Below are 16,564 nucleotides of genomic sequence, written 5' to 3'. Positions count from 1 at the left end.
CCACTCCTGGGTATCTACCTACAGAAAAAGAAGTCATTATATGAAAAAGATTCTTGCACATGCATGTTTATAGCAGCACAATGTGCAATTGCAAAAACATGGAACCAGCCCAAATGTTCACTAATCAATGAGTGGATACAGAAAATGTGATCTATATAGCACAGAATACTACTCAGCCAAAAAAAAAAAAAAGGAATAAAATAATGGCATTTGCAGTAACCTGAATTGAATTGACGACAGGTATTCTAACTGTAGTAACTCAGGAATGGAAAACCAAACATTATATGTTCTCACTTATACATGGGAGCTAGACTATAAGGATTCAAAGACATAGGAATGATATAATGGACTGTGGAGACTCAGGAGGAAGGGTGGAAGGGAGGTGAGGAATAAAAGAGTACACATTGGTTACAGTGTACACTGCTCAAGTGATGGGTGCACCAAAACCTCAGGTATCATCACTAAAGAACGTATTCATGTAACCAAACACCACCTGTTCCCCAAAAACCTGTTGAAAGAAAAATAAAAATGATTTGACATTTTCTCATAAAGTTTAATATGCTTCTACACAATGACCTAATACTTCTAAGATATGGACATACCTATTTCCACAAGCATATTTGTACAAGAATGTTCTTATATAATAAGTTTTATTCAAAACAGTTAAAATCCTGAAAGTATTAAATATCTATCAGTAGGAGAAAGTTGTTGTATGTATTCCTAAAATAAAATATTATTTACCAATATAAAGGAAAAAACTGCTGATAAATGTAACTGAGAATGAGTCTCAAAAACATTATACTGAGTTCCAGAAACCAGATATGAAACAGTAAACATTATATAATTTATATAAATTTCAAGAACAGGTGGGATTAAATTTCTATGATAAACATTAGAATAATGGCTACCTTTGGTGGTTGATGAGTGTATTGACTGGAAGGGGAATGAGATGATTTTTAGAGGCAGTCAAGGTGTTCTTAGTCTTAACTGGGTGATGGTTATATTCATCAGGGTGTTAGGGTGAGAACTGCATACAGTACACCACCCAAAAGGACAATAGAGACTGTATTACCATCATTCTTAGCAAACTGACACAAGAATAGAAAATCAAATACTGCATGTTCTCACTCATAGATGGGTGTTGAACAATGAGAACATATGGACACAGGGAGGGGAGCGTCACACACTGAGGTCTGTTGAGTGGGGGGACTAGGGAAGGGACAGTGTGGGGTAGGGAGTTGGGGAGGGATAACATGTGGAGAAATGCCAGATATAGGTGATGAGGATGGAGACAGCAAACCACATTGCCATGTATGTACCGATGCAACAATCCTGCATGTTCTTTACATGTACCCCAGAACCTAAAGTGCACTAAAATATATATATATACATATATATATATATACACACACACATACAAAATAAATAAAATAAAAAATTGAAATTAAAAAAATATGACAGGACTGAGTTATCACTTAACATTATTGTTGGAAATATATGAAAAACTCAAGAGTTGGTTCCATACCAGTCAATGTTATATTAATGTACAAAACTGGTGTATTTTGCATTGAAAGTTGTATGTTATGGTCTGACTGTTTATGTAACCCCCAAATTCATATGCTGAAACTCTACCCTCTGAGGCGTTGGTATTAGGAGGTGAGATTGTGGGAAGGTGATTAAGTCATGAAGGAAGACCTCTCATAAATAAGAGTAGTGCCCTTCTAAAAGAGACCCCAGAGAGATCACTTGTCTCTTACACCACAAGATGACCGAGAGAGAAGACAGCCATTTGTGAGCCAGAAAGTGGGCCCTCATGAGACACAGAATCCACTGATGCCTTGATCTTGTATCCCAGTCTCCTGAACTATGAGAAATAAATTTCTGTTGTTTATAAGCCATGGTATTTTGTTATAGCAGCCTGAAGGGACTGACACATTATCCTCATCAACTTTTAATACATGTTAAGTAGCAGTAAGAGGAATAGTAAAAACATTAAAAATGCTCTGTTCCTTATTCCACAAATACTAGATTTAATATCCATGTACCTTATAGCTTTTTTCTGTAATGTTTGTCTTAATTATTTTCAATAAATTTAGCAGTTTTCAGACTTATCAAATAATGCTTTATTAAAATGTGCCTTTGAGGTTTGTTCATTAGCAGAGTGTCAGTTGTGCATGAAGTTTGATAATCCCAGATAATATATATATATTCTCTTAGTATGTGTATATTCTATAGCATGTGTATAATAGTACATGTGATATATAATATATATATAGTAAGTTCTCAATGTCATTGATATGTTCTTAGAAACTGTGACTAAGTGAAATGACATACAATAGGTTCTTGAATAATGTTTCATTTAACATAGTTTGTTACACCATTGATGAGAAAAACATTGGTTTTGTTACATGCCACATTGTTTAAAGTCAGTTTCCAAGAACCTCTCAATGACATTGAGAACTTGCTGTATGAGATATATTTTATATGTCTACATCTATATATTTGCACATACACATGCATGCATAAACATATATGTTTACATGAGTAGTGTGTATATAGATATAGGAATACACATACACTGTTTTACAAATAACCTTCACTGAAATTTAATGAGGTTAAAATAAAAAACAAATATTGACTGTATTTAAAGATTCCCTTTTATAAAACTCAATATTATTAGCTACTTAATAGCTTAATATTGAGTTTTTATGAAGCTCAATATTAAGTATTTAGATATATTTTAATACTTTATATCATATTATAACAATATCATTAATTTTGCTGTTTTTAAGCTTTATTTGTACTTATAAATTTTTTATTTTGTAGTTACATAAGAGCTAAGGGCATTCTCAGCAAACTGACACAAGAACAAAAAATGAAACACCGCATATTCTCACTCATAGGCGGGTGATGAAAAATGAGAACACATGGACACAGGGAGGGGAGTACTAAACACTGGTGTCTATTGAGGGGAAAAGGGGAGGGCTAGTGGGAGGGGGAGGTGGGGAGGGATAGCCTGGGGAGAAATGCCAAATGTGGGTGAAGGGGAGAACGCAAACAAAACACACTGCCATGTGTGTACCTATACAACTGTATTGCATGCTCTGCACATGTACCCCAAAACCTAAAACGCAATTTAAAAAAAAAAAGAGCTAAGGGCAAAAGTCATTCACATTTTGCAATTATGTTATTTCAATAAAAATAGTCCTTCTGATTTATTGGATACCATTATATCATTCAAATGTGAAAAACACTGTATACATATGTACATTCATACTCCCTCTCTCTCTCACATACACACACACACTCACACCCACCCACCTCCAACACACACAGAATGTGTGGTCTTTAAGAAACTTTAACCACAGAAAAATGTACTGAGTGTAACTGAGGAAATGCAAAGCACAATCCCAGAGATAACCAGTGTTAACAGTTTGCTTTTAATCAGATTGACTTAGTCTATTTGTGCTGCTGTAACAAAACACCACCGACTGGGTAATTTACAAAGGATAGAAATTTATTTCTCACAGTTATGGAGGCTGGGAAGTCCAATATCATGGCGCCAGGATTGGTGTCTGGTGAGGGCCTGCTCCACCGATGGTGTCTTCTCATGATGGCATTCTCACATGGTGAAAGGTGAAAGGGCATAAAGAGGCAAGCTGTCTCTTTTCATTTTTTTTAAAGGGCACTTATCCATTTGTGAAGGTAGAGTTCCATGACGTAATCACATCCCAAAAGGACTCATCTCCTAATATCACCATAGTAAGCATTAAATTTCAACATGAATTTTGGAGGGGTTGCCACAATCAAATAATGCACAGGTTTTTATGCATTTTATAATTTAGCCATGTTTAGTGGGACCATTTTATATTAGTGGTAAAGTTTTATTTTGCTTAAGATTTTATCATGTTTTTCCATGTCCTAAAATGTTATTGATAAACATGATTTAATTGGCAGTATGTATAACTTATAATTTATTTAGCCAATCCTAGGGGTACATTTAGGTTTATCAATTTTTTCTATTGTTAAAAATGTTGAAATATGCAATTATTGTTCATAAATATTTGTTACAGTTGTCAAGCCTTTTAAAATTTATCTTACCCATAAAAAGAGCAGTTCAATTTCCTCTTTTTCTATGTAATCAAAATGTAACATACTTTACATTGATTGGAAAGAGGGAGTCAACAGACAGATCCTAATTTAATGTTTCACTGGAATTCACCAAAACAATCAATTGCCAAATACTGATTGAGCCCTTACCATGTGCCAGAGTCTGTATTAGACTCTACTCCCCGTATTAAAGACATAAGTTATTAGAGCCTTTTTAAAAGTCATGTCTTATCATTGAGACCAAGCTAATCACAGACTATATTAGTAAACTTGTTCATGTGAAGAGGATGAATGACAAGAAGATAATAAAGCAGTTTTAGAACTCTAATCTATATAAGGAAAATGAGGGGAGGCTGGAGGGGGAGGGAGGCTAATTGAAGAAACACCAGTAAAGCAAAACTTCTCCTAAACACCACCTTCCTGTCTTGTCATAAGTATAGATGACTGACAACTCTGTTTTAAGATTTTAAGATTATTCTGTTTATTTAAAACTTCCCATGGCTATAAAACTGAGTTCCCACAGCCCCAACTACTAACTTGGGGACACATATATTTAAGATACGGTCATTGTCATTTAGACATTGCAACCAAGGATGGTGAATTCTGGCTGAAGTAGCCAATTATCTGTCTAAATCTGTCTTCAGCCTTTCAGCCAGAAAGTTATTTTTGTCATTATAGTTTCTTGTTGACAGTATACTTAGACTCCCTTCTGTTACAGAAAATGATGCCCAGTGCAGAGCCTTCTTTCACATACCTGAGGTGTGCTATTGAGTCACCAAATAATAGACATTACATTTTGTTTTATTCCAAACAAATGTTTCAGCTACAGTGGGAGTTACTGGTTAGAGATGCCTTGGATGTAGGAAAGTAGTTCCTAGGGTTTAAAATATATCTACTCCATTTTGAAACAGCAGGAATTCCACAACACAACTCCCATTTTGAAAACTCATTGTAGAAGAGAATCTGTGTTTATCCTACATGGAAACTGAACCATGAGTATAGAATTATAAAGCATTCTGGATGGATTCATATGTAAAGTAGAAATTTTAATATTATGCATAGGGGTAAAATTCACTTTAAGAGCACTAAATACTTGTCCTTCAAGCAGGCAAATGGAAATTATGCCTAGTCTTCATAAAACCAACAAGAGGAGAATGTGTTTTGGAGCTATAGAATATGAACAAAAGCAGAACTGGCCGTGATTCTAGATCTGCCTATCTTTTGAGAGGCTGACAGCACTGGAGTGTGGAGCTTAAAAATCAGATATGTTAAGGAGCACACACAAGAAAAAAGCATATTTTAATATCTTCAGAAATCACTGCCCTGAATCACATCTTTCTGAAAAATTAATATTAAAATGAAATATAGACCACTCACATGGGTAGGCCCTAATGTGTGATTATTGAGTCAAAATAAAAAAGAATTCTTTTTTTAAAAATTTTTTATTGCATTTTAGGTTTTGGGGTACATGTGCAGAACATGCAAGACAGTTGCATAGGTACACACATGGCAGTGTGTTTTGCTTACTTTCTCCCCTTCACCCACATTTGGCATTTCTTTTCAGGCTATCCCTCTCCAGCTCCCCGCCTGCTGGCCCTCCCCTTTTTCCCCCAATAGACCCCAGTGTTTAGTACTCCCCTCCCTGTGTCCATGTGTTCTCATTTTTCATCACCCACCTATGAGTGAGAGAATATGCAGTATTTCATTTTCTGTTCTTGTGTCAGTTTGCTGAAAATAATGTTCTCCAGATTCATCCATGTCCCTAAAAACGACACAAACTCATCATTTCTGATTGCTGCATAATATTCCATGGTGTATATGTGCCACATTTTCCCAATCCAGTCTATCATCAATGGGCATTGGGTTGGTTCCAGGTCTTTGCTATTGTGAACAGTGCTGCAATGAACATTCGTGTGCATGTGTCCTTATAGTAGAACGATTTATAGTCCTTTGGATATATATCCAGTAATGGTATTACTGGGTCAAATGGAATTTCTATTTCTAAGGCCTTGAGGAATTGCCACAGAGTCTTCCACAATGGTTGAACTAATTTACACTCCCACCAACAGTGTAAAAGTGTTCCTTTTTCTCCACATCCTCTCCAGCATCTGTTGTCTTCAGATTTTTTAATGATCGCCATTTTAACTGGCGTGAGATGGTATCTCAATGTGGTTTTGATTTGCATCTCTCTGATGACCAGGGACGATGAGCATTTTTTCATATGATTGTTGGCCTCATATATGTCTTCTTTCATAAAGTGTCTGTTCATATCCTTGGCCCACTTTTGAATGGGCTTGTTTGTTTTTTTCCTGTAAATCCATTTGAGTTCTTTGTAAATTCTGGATATCAGCCCTTTGTCAGATGGGTAAACTGCAAAAATTTTTTACCATTCTGTTGGTTGCCGATTCACTCTAGTGACTGTTTCTTTTGCCATGCAGAAGCTGTGGAGTTTCATTAGGTCCCATTTGTCTATTTTGGCTTTTGTTGCCAATGCCTTTGGTGTTTTGTTCATGAAGTCCTTGCCTACTCCTATGTCCTGAATGGTTTTGCTTAGATTTTCTTCTAAGGTTTTAATGGTGCCAGGTCTCATGTTTCAGTCTTTAATCCATCTGGTGTTAATTTTAGTGTAAGGTATCAGGAAGGGGTGCAGTTTCTGCTTTCTGCACATGGCTAGCCAGTTTTCCCAACACCATTTATTAAACAGGGAATCCTTTCCCCATTGCTTGTTTTTGTCAGGTTTATCAAAGATTGTATGGTTGTAGATATGTTGTGTTGCCTCCAATGCCTCTGTTTTGTTCCACTGGTCTATATCTCTGTTTTGGTACCAGTACCATGCTGTTTTGATTACTGTAACCTTGTAGTATAGTTTGAAATCCAGTAGTGTGATGCCCCCCGCTGTGTTCTTTTTGCTTAGAATTAACTTGGCTATGCGGGCTCTCTTTTGGTTCCATATGAAGTTCATGGTGGTTTTTTCCAGTTCTGTGAAGAAAGTCAATGGTAGCTTGATGGAGATAGCATTGATTCTGTAAATTACTTTGGGCAGTACATTCATTTTCATGATATGAATTCTTCCTAACCATGAACATGGAATGTTTCTCCATCTGTGTCCTCTCTTATTTCGTTGAGCAGTGGTTTGTCATTTTCCTTGAAGAGGTCCCTTACATTCCTTGTGAGTTGTATTCCTAGGTATTTGATTCTTTTTGTAGCAATTGTGAATGGCAGTTCATTCTTGATTTGGCTTGCTTTAAGTCTGTTATTGGTGTATAGGAATGCTTGTGATTTTTGCACATTGATTTTATATCCTGAGATTTTGCTGAAGTTGCTTATCAGTTTCAGGAGTTTTTGGACTGAGGCGATGGGGTCTTCTAGGTATACTATCATGTCGTCTGCAAATAGAGACAATTTGGCTTCCACCTTTCCTATTTGAATGCCCTTTATTTCTTTTTCTTGCCTGATTGCTCTGGCTAGAACTTCCAGTACTATATTGAATAGGAGTGGTGAAAGAGGGCACCTTTGTCTAGTGCCGGATTTCAAAGGGAATGCTTCCAGTTTTTGCCCATTCAGTATGATATTGGCTGTTGGTTTGTCGTAAATAGCTTTTATTACTTTGAGATACGTTCCATTGATACTGAGTTTATTGAGGATTTTTAGCATAAAGGGCTCTTGAATTTTGTCAAATGCCTTCTCTGCATCAATTGAGATAATCATGTGGTTTTTGTTTTTGGTTCTGTTTATGTGGTGAATTACGTTGATAGACTTGCGTATGTTGAACCAGCCTTGCATCCCCAGGATGAATCCTACTTGATCATGGTGGATAAGCTGTGCTGTTGCAATCAGTTTGCCAGTATTTTGTTGAAGATTTTTGCATCTATGTTCATCGTGGATATTGGCTTGAAGTTTTCTTTTCTTTCAGAGTCTCTGCCAGGTTTTGGTATCAGGATGATGTTGGTCTCATAAAATGATTTGGGAAGGATTCACTCTTTTTGGATTATTTGGAATAGTTTCAGAAGGAATGGTACCAGCTCCTCTTTGTGTGTCTGGTAGAATTTGGCTGTGAACCCATCTGGACCTGGGCTTTTATTGTGTGGTAGGCTCTTAATTGCTGCCTCGACTTCAGACCTTCTTATTGGTCTATTCATAGTTTCAGCTTTTTCCTGGTTTAGGCTTGGGAGGACACAAAAGTCCAGGAATTCATCCATTTCTTCCAGGTTTACTAGTTTATGTGCATAGAGTTGTTTGTAATATTCTCTGATGATGGTTTGAATTTCTGTGGTATCCGTGGTGATTTCCCCTTTATTAATTTTTATTGCATCTATTTGGTTGTTCTCTCTTTTCTTTCTTATCAATCTGGCTAGTGGTATGTCTATTTCGTTGATCTTTCAAAAAACCAGCTCTTGGATTTATTGATTTTTTGAAGGGTTTTTCGTGTCTCTATCTCCTTCAGTTCTGCTCTGATCTTAGTTATTTCTTGTCTTTTGCTACGTTTTGAGTTTTTTTGATCTTGCTCCTCTGGCTCTTTCAATTTTGATGATAGGGTGTCAATTTTGGATCTCTCCATTCTCCTCATATGGGCACTTATTGCTATATATTTTCCTCTAGAGACTGCTTTAAATGTGTCCCAGAGATTCTGGCATGTTGTGTCTTCGTTCTCATCGGTTTCGAAGAATTTCTTTATTTCTGCCTTCATTTCATTGTTTATCCAGTCAACATTCAAGAGCAAGTTGTTCAGTTTCCATGAAGCTCTGTGGTTCTGGGTTGGTTTCTGAATTCTGAGTTCTAACTTGATTGCACTATGGTCTGAGAGACTGTTTGTTATGATTTCAGTTGTTTTGCATTTGTTGAGGAGTGCATAACTTCCTATTATGTGGTCAATTTTAGAGTAGGTGTGATGTGGTGCTGAGAAGAATGTATATTCTGTGGATTTGGGGTGGAGAGTTCTGTAAATGTCTATCAGGTTTGCTTGTTCCAGGTCTGAGTTCAAGTCCTGGATATCCTTGTTAATTTTCTGTCTGGTTGATCTGTCTAGTATTGACAGTGGAGTGTTAAAGTCTCCCACTATTATTTTGTGGGAGTCTAAGTCTCTTTGTAAGTCATTAAGAACTTGCCTATGTATCTGGGTGCTCCTGTATTGGGTCCATATATGTTTAGGATCATTAGCTCTTCTTGTTGTATCGATTCTTTTACCATTATGTAATGGCCTTCTTTGTCTTTTTGATCTTTGTTGCTTTAAAGTCTATTTTATCAGAGATGAGAATTGCAACTCCAGCTTTTTTTTGCTCTCCATTTGCTTGGTAAATCTTCCTCCATCCCTTCATTTTGAGCCTTTGTGTATCCTTGTATGTGAGATGGGTTTTCTGGATACAGCACACTGATGGGTTTTGGCTTTTCATCCAATTTGCCAGTCTGTGTCTTTTGATTTGTGCATTTAGTCCATTTACATTTAGGGTTAATATTGTTATGTGTGAATTTGATACTGCCATTTTGATGCTAGCTGGCTGTTTTGCCCATTAGTTGATGTAGATTCTTTATTATGTTGATGCTCTTTAGCATTTAGTGTGATTTTGGAATGGCTGGTACTGGCTGTTCCTTTCTATGTGTAGTGCCTCTTTCAGGAGCTCTTGTAAAGCAGGCCTGGTGGTGACAAAATCTCTGAGTACTTGCTTCTTTGCAAAGGATTTTATTTTTCCTTCACTTATGAAGCTCAGTTTGGCTGGATATGATATTCTGGGTTGAATGCTCTTTTCTTTAAGGATGTTGAATATTGGCCCCCACTTTCTTCTGGCTTGTAGAGTTTCTGCCGAGAGATCTGCTGTGAGTCTGATGGGCTTCCCTTTGTGGGTGACCCGACCTTTCTCTCTGGCTGCCCTTAGTATTTTCTCCTTTATTTCAACCCTGGTGAATCTGATGATTATGTGCCTTGGGGTTGCTCTTCTTGCGGAATATCTTTGTGGTGTTTTCTGTATTTCCTGCATTTGAGTATTGGCCTGCCTTGCTAGGTTGGGGAAATTTTCCTGAATAATATCCTAAAGAGTATTTTCCAGCTTGGATTCATTCTCTTCGTCACTTTCTGGTATACCTATCAAATGTAGGTTAGGTCTCCTCACATAGTTTCACATTTCTTGGAGACTGTTCATTCCTTTTTGCGCATTTTTCTCTAATCTTGGTTTCTCGTTTTATTTCATTGTGTTGATCTTCGACTTCTGATATTCTTTCTTCTGCTTGGTCAATTCGGCTGTTGAAACTTGTTCATGCTTCACGAAGTTCTCGTATTGTGTTTTTCAGCTCCTTTAATTCATTCATATTCCTCTCTAAGTTATCCATTCTTGTTATCATTTCCTTGAATCATTTTTCAAATCTGTTTTCAAGGTTCTTAGTTTCTTTTCATTGATTTAAAACATGTTTTTTTAGCTCACAAAAGTTCCTCATTATCCACCTTCTGAAGTCTTATTCCGTCATTTCATCACAGTCATTCTCCATCCAGCTTTGTTCTTTTGCTGGTGAGGAGTTTTGGTCCTTTGTCGGAGTTGCGGTGTTCTGGTTTCGGGTGTTTTCCTCCTTTTTGCGCTGGTTTCTTCCCATCTTTGTGGATTTATCCAGCTGTCATCTTAGTAGTTGCTGACTTTTTGATTGGGTCTCTGAGTGGACACCCAGATTGTTGATGATGAAGTATATCTGTTACTTGGTTTTCCTTCTACCAGTCTAGCCCCTCCACTGTATGACTGCTGAGGTCCACTGCAGGCCCTGCTTGTCTGGGGTGCATGTATAGCGGGTGTGGAACAGTGAGGGATGCTACCAGTTTCTTTTTCTGCTATCTTTGTCCCAGAATGATGCCTGCCAAATGTCAGTCTTCTGGATATAGAGGGGTAAGGGAGCTGCTTGAGGAGACAGTCTGTACTTTATAGGATCTCAAGTGCTGGTCTGTGAGCTCTGTTGTTCATTCAGGGCTGTTAGGCTGCTATGTTTAATTCTGCTGCAACAGAACTCATTTAAAAAAACCCCTTTTTTCTCAGATGTTCTGTCTCGGGGGTTGGGGTTTTATTTATTTGTCCGTTGCACTGTCCTGTCCAGCTAGGAGGCAGTCTAGTCATTATTTGCCTGCTGAGGCTCCGCCCTGCTGGTATGAGGTCTGCCCTGTTGCTGCAGGCTCTGCCCTGCTGCTGTGGTCTCTGCCCTGCTGCCACAGGCTATGCCCTGTGATGGAGTCTCTTTGTTGTGGTGGGTTGCCTCGGCAATGGCTGGCTGCATCAGCAATGGGCGTGTACGTCAGTAGGGGTGGTTTGCCTCGGTAATGGCAAACACCTCTCCCCCACCGAGCTGCACTGTCCTGGGTTCAGCTGTGCCCACAGTGAAACTCTCCACCCAGAGCATTTGGAATTGCCATTTTGTTTTTCTCACTGCCCTGGCCCAAACACCGTTTCCCTGGAATCTCCTAGCCTGGTTCACTGTCCAAGTCCTGCTCAATCAGATGGATATGCCAATCTGCCCTCTCAAGTCTCAGATTGCTGGTTCAACAGGGCACCCGGACCAGTGCACTTTGTGTGGAGTGCTGTGGAGCACCACTGCGCTGCAGCGCCAGCTGCTGGCTTCACCAGCCAAAACCGCTTTGCTGGCATCCCACATCTCTTATACCTGTGAATTTCCCCGTTCTGTGGGCAACAAAGATCCATCTGGAAATGCAGCCCTGACTCACCCTCCACGCATTCACCGAGAGCTTCAATCCTGGGTTGTTCTCACTGCACCATCTTGAGTCGGTCCCCCAAGAATTCTTTTGTAAATGATCAATATTTGGTGGTAATAGATTATACCTAACAAGCTCCAAGTAGTGCCATAAGCAGGAAGGTATTTAATAGATGATTTTGGTTATGGTAATAGTTATGAGCTATTTTATAGATGAAAATAAGAAGCCCAACAAATTAGCAATATGATGACTATAATTTTCACACTGGTAAAATATTTAGATTTTTCTATGACATCATTAAAATGTAGATAATTGCCACTTTTTCTACGCGCATAAATTTCCTGAGAAATTTTCTCAAAACTTTAATGTTATTATTGACAACCAACTTACCTCTTAGAGAAAGGAAGCAGATGGATAAAATTTCTGTAAGTGTTCTGAACCCTTCAGAAGGAATAGCTTCTCCAAATATGTAAATGTTGTGGGTTAACTTAAGCAATTTCAAAGTTGATAAGGTAAGCTCATAGGCAAGGCTCACTTTGCTTTGACCAATTTACAATTCTTAAAGCCGAATTTTATTAAATCATAATTCAAACCCTCTGAGTTATTCATTTGACTCTGCTGTTGATAGAGGCCTGAAGATCCATTCATGTGAAAAAATTGCTGGTGGATTATCATGGACTAACACAAAAGAGTAGACTCTTTATTAACTTGTAAAATTATACTGCCAGAGACAATGCAAGACATTAAACTGATGTGTTTTACTTGGATTCACATCCCTTACAGAGGATCATATGCTAAACAGCACATGCAGAGAAACAATTCCTGTGTCACAGAATCCAATGACATTAGCCTGATTTCACCCACTGAGGAGACAGGGAATGATTCTGCCTCACTTTTCACATAAAATGGAGGGAAAAAAAGGGGAAAGAAGACAGGCACCAAATCATAGCACTATTACATGGATATTTCTGATTTTGCTTGCCCATCTTACCTTCTTTTGGTGATGGCAATCGGTCTTTTTGGGGAGAAACAATATTCTTTCTCATTGCATTGAGTCTGATGGAACTTTGTAATCAATGAGCTCTTCCTGCCACCTGCCCTAGGCATGTGACCCAAAGTCAGCCAACCAGCCTCTATTTCCTGGGAAAGAAATACTAGAGAAGGGTATTTTTCCTAAAATCTGGTTACTTCGTCTGCCTGCCCACTCACCCTCCCTCCCTTTTGCCCTTCCTTCCTTTTTCTTTCTAAAAAAAAAAAAATCTCCCTCTGTCACCCAGGCTGGAATGCAATGGCATGATCTAGGCTCACTGGAACTTCTGCCTCCTGGGTCCAAGCAGTTCTCTTTACTCAGCTTCCAGAGTAGCTAGGAATACAGGTGTATGCCACCATGTCTGCCTAATTTTTTTGTATTTTTAGTAGAGATGCAGTTTCACCATTTCAGCTAGGGTGGTCTCAAACTCCTGACTTCAGGTGATCCACTGGCCTCGGCCTCCCAAAGTGCTGGAATTACAGGAGTGAGTTACCATACCCAGCTATTTAGCCTTTCTTTAGGATCCCTTAGCCATTCTATTTCTTCCCAATAAATTCTCTTCTTGTTTAAATAATTTGGAAACCATTTCTGTTGCTTACAGCCAATGAATCTAGACACATAAAACTATAGACCTCTATTGTTGGCAGGAAGCTTAACTGGAAAAAAGGTATTAAAAAACTTTGGAACTTTGGAAATAGGAAAGAAGATGTAAAAGGAATACCTGAGCCACAGTATTGGCCTGTGTTTGTACGAAAGTCCTTAGTAATAGTGCAGAGAAGATTGAAAGATGGTTTCATGGCATACATATTGAAACAGGAGTCAAGAACCTGAGCTCAATCCACTTATTTCACAATGAAGCATGCTAAAGCCCAGAGAGAAGTTATTTACCAAATGTATCAGAGCCAGCACCAGAATTGAGGTATCCAGGATTCCAACTGAAATTTGCCTGTTTCCATCATATTTCATCTTCCTATGAATTTTACTTTCACTTTTCAAGCTTTGACATGTTCTAAATTTATAGCTGCTTTCAGAATTATACTCTGTAATCCAAAGTAATCAAACATATTTCGAAAAGCTGAGCTCAAGACGGAACATAGAAAGTTTCTAACAGTCTTCTGTCTGACTTGCCCCTTTCAGTCCTCTGAGCCCCATCCCAGGCACCACTGTGTCTGTTCATTATTTTTGTATTTCAATTTTCTTTTACTTTTTCAGATTTCACCAATCTTATACCTGTATGATTGATCCTAGCCTTCAGGCAGGGTAGGTCAGACCTAGTTCCATTAAGTCAAACTTACTCGGCAAAGGAGACAGAAATAAATCAGAATAGTCAAGAATAAATACTGGATATTTTTTCCAGTTTAGTAGCTGACTTACAAATCAAATGTTCCCAGATTCAAGAAGTATTTATGGAATATCTCTAGTGTTTCCAGCACTGTTCTAAGTTTTCTGAGAACAAGGAAAACAAAAATTATTCTTTAAAGAAATAAAAAAATAGATAAAAACTTGTCTGTGTGCTAACAACAAAAGACACCACATAAACAAGTCCTAAATTGTATGTGACATACCACAGTGCTACATTTTCTCCGAGAAAGCACTTTTTGATCCATTGATCACAAACTCTTGTCATAAAATGAAGCCTATTAAAAATCAAAGTTGGCCAGATTCCACTGCATATAAATTCACAATATGGAATTTAATAAACTTAGAGCCAAAAATAACTCAGAAAAACAACAGGTATAATTTTCTCCTTAAAAGCTCAAAGCTATTTAGGAATAATCTCCCAATTTTCTATTCTGTTTCTCTGAGAAAGATTTGAGGTATGACTCTACACTCATATTTTCTTTCTGGGATATAAATGGAAGGAAAGGCTAATTGTGGCTTTAGAAGTTTTCAAGAAAGTATAATTAACTAGCATTTTGTTGAGGGTCATGAAGAATTTTTGAAGAGTTGAAGCTGGCTGGGTGCTGACTGCTCCCTAAGTAAAATAGTGAAACTGAAGGAAGACTCTCCTGTAGCAAATTCATCAACTTTGACTAACAGCAAACTTTTAATTTTAGAAGAAATTAAAGCCAATAATATAGTAGTAGGCAACACATGTTATTGAACAACCAAACACATCCAGTGTCTTATCTTGATTCTGCTGTTTGCTCTATGTATGATTTTAGACAAATTATTGAATGTCCACATCTGTGAAATTACAAGATCTATTTCTGGTAACGTGGTGGACTAAATATAACTACCATTTGAACTAAAATTCTAGATTAAAAATATATTTGAAATCTTTTAAAAATGCACTGTGTTTGTGACTAAATAAGAAATCCTGTGAGGCACAAAGCAAGATGAAAGAGAAATTTTTTTATGGAGTCACTTGATAAACTGTGGGCTTTAGTTTTGCTTTGATGCTACAAAGATGTGAAAACAAAGCAGAAAAGTACATGACTTACCCTAAGCAGTGAGTCTAACAATAAAGACTGCATTCAGTCTGCATTTCTAAGGAACCGCAGCCTCAGTGTAAGGTGAATGGATAGCAAAACAACCTTCAGTTAAAGGACAAAGATTGGAAACCTGGAAGAAGAAAATAATAATACCAGTTTATGATGCTCACAAGAGATGCATTTAGCATATAGAAAAACCACAACATTAAAAAACTACAGAAAAGTATATTAACCAAAAAACCCTGCTGTTAATTATAGTAGTTTAAAGGAAAATAGACTTTAAAAATATCTATCTCTTAGAGAAAGAGAGTTATTGTAAATAATAAAGGTTAGATTCATGAAGAAGAAAAAACTCTAAATTTCTATACAAAACATAATATGGTCCCAAAATACATAAACAAAAATAGAAAGGCAAAAGGTAAAAACTACGGTCATATTGGTAGACCTTAACACACCTCTTTCTACAGTTAATAAAGCAAATGCAAACTTAAATATACAAGTAAGATCAAGCAGTGTTTGTTTTTCTGTGTGTGGCTTATATTTAATATTACTACCTCTGGGTTCATCTGTTATCACAAAAGGACAGGCTTTTTTAAAAGGCTAAATAGTATTCTATTATATATAATATGTGTATATGTATATAACACATGTTCTTATTCCATTCTTCTGTTGATAACACTTAGGATGGCTCCATACTTTGGCCTATTCCATATCTTACGGATAATGCTGCAAAGAACATGGCAGTGCAGACACCTCTTTGACATACTTCATTTCATTTGGATGTATATACACAGTAGTGAAACTGTTGAATTGTATGGTGCTTTTATTTTTACCTCTTTGAATAATTCCATAGAGTTTTTCATAATGATTGTGCTAATTTATTCTCTCACCAACAGTATGCTAGAGTTTCCTTTTCTCCACATCCTTGTCAATACTTTTTATCATTCATCTGTTTTATGATAGACATTTTAAGAAATGTGAGGTCATATCTTTTTGTGATTTTAATTTGCATTTCTCTGATAATTAGTGATGTTGAGCATTTTTCCATATACCTGTTGGCTATTTGTATGTCTTCTTTTGAGAAATATCTATTCAGGTCCTTTGCTGATTTCTAAATTATTTGCTTTCTTGCTAGTAAGTTGTCCCAGTTAAATATACATGTAGATACACACACACACACACACACACACACACACACACACATGTAATTAGAGGATAATATATAATAAATATATTTTGTCTTGGGTGATCTTGAACTGCTGGGGCCTCTAGTGATCCTGTCACTTCATCCTCCCAAGGGGCTGGGATTAC

The 16,564-nt window shown here is 37.3% G+C and overlaps 1 long non-coding RNA gene across 1 annotated transcript in view; it reads right to left on the bottom strand.

Annotated features, from left to right (window-relative positions):
- Window positions 1-15,381, bottom strand: part of LOC144581273 (uncharacterized) — a 142,607-nt gene extending 127,226 nt beyond the window's left edge. Inside the window, exon 1 of the long non-coding RNA XR_013531888.1 lies at window positions 15,263-15,381. This is a non-coding gene — a long non-coding RNA (uncharacterized LOC144581273). The remainder of the gene's footprint in view (window positions 1-15,262) is intronic.
- Between the last annotated feature and the right edge of the window lie 1,183 nt (window positions 15,382-16,564).

The sequence above is a fragment of the Callithrix jacchus genome, chromosome 1, assembly GCF_049354715.1.
Source record: "Callithrix jacchus isolate 240 chromosome 1, calJac240_pri, whole genome shotgun sequence".
Taxonomy (NCBI): Eukaryota; Metazoa; Chordata; class Mammalia; order Primates; family Cebidae; genus Callithrix; species Callithrix jacchus.
Note: the sequence above shows the minus strand (reverse complement) of the source record. Positions and strands in the feature narration are given on the sequence as shown.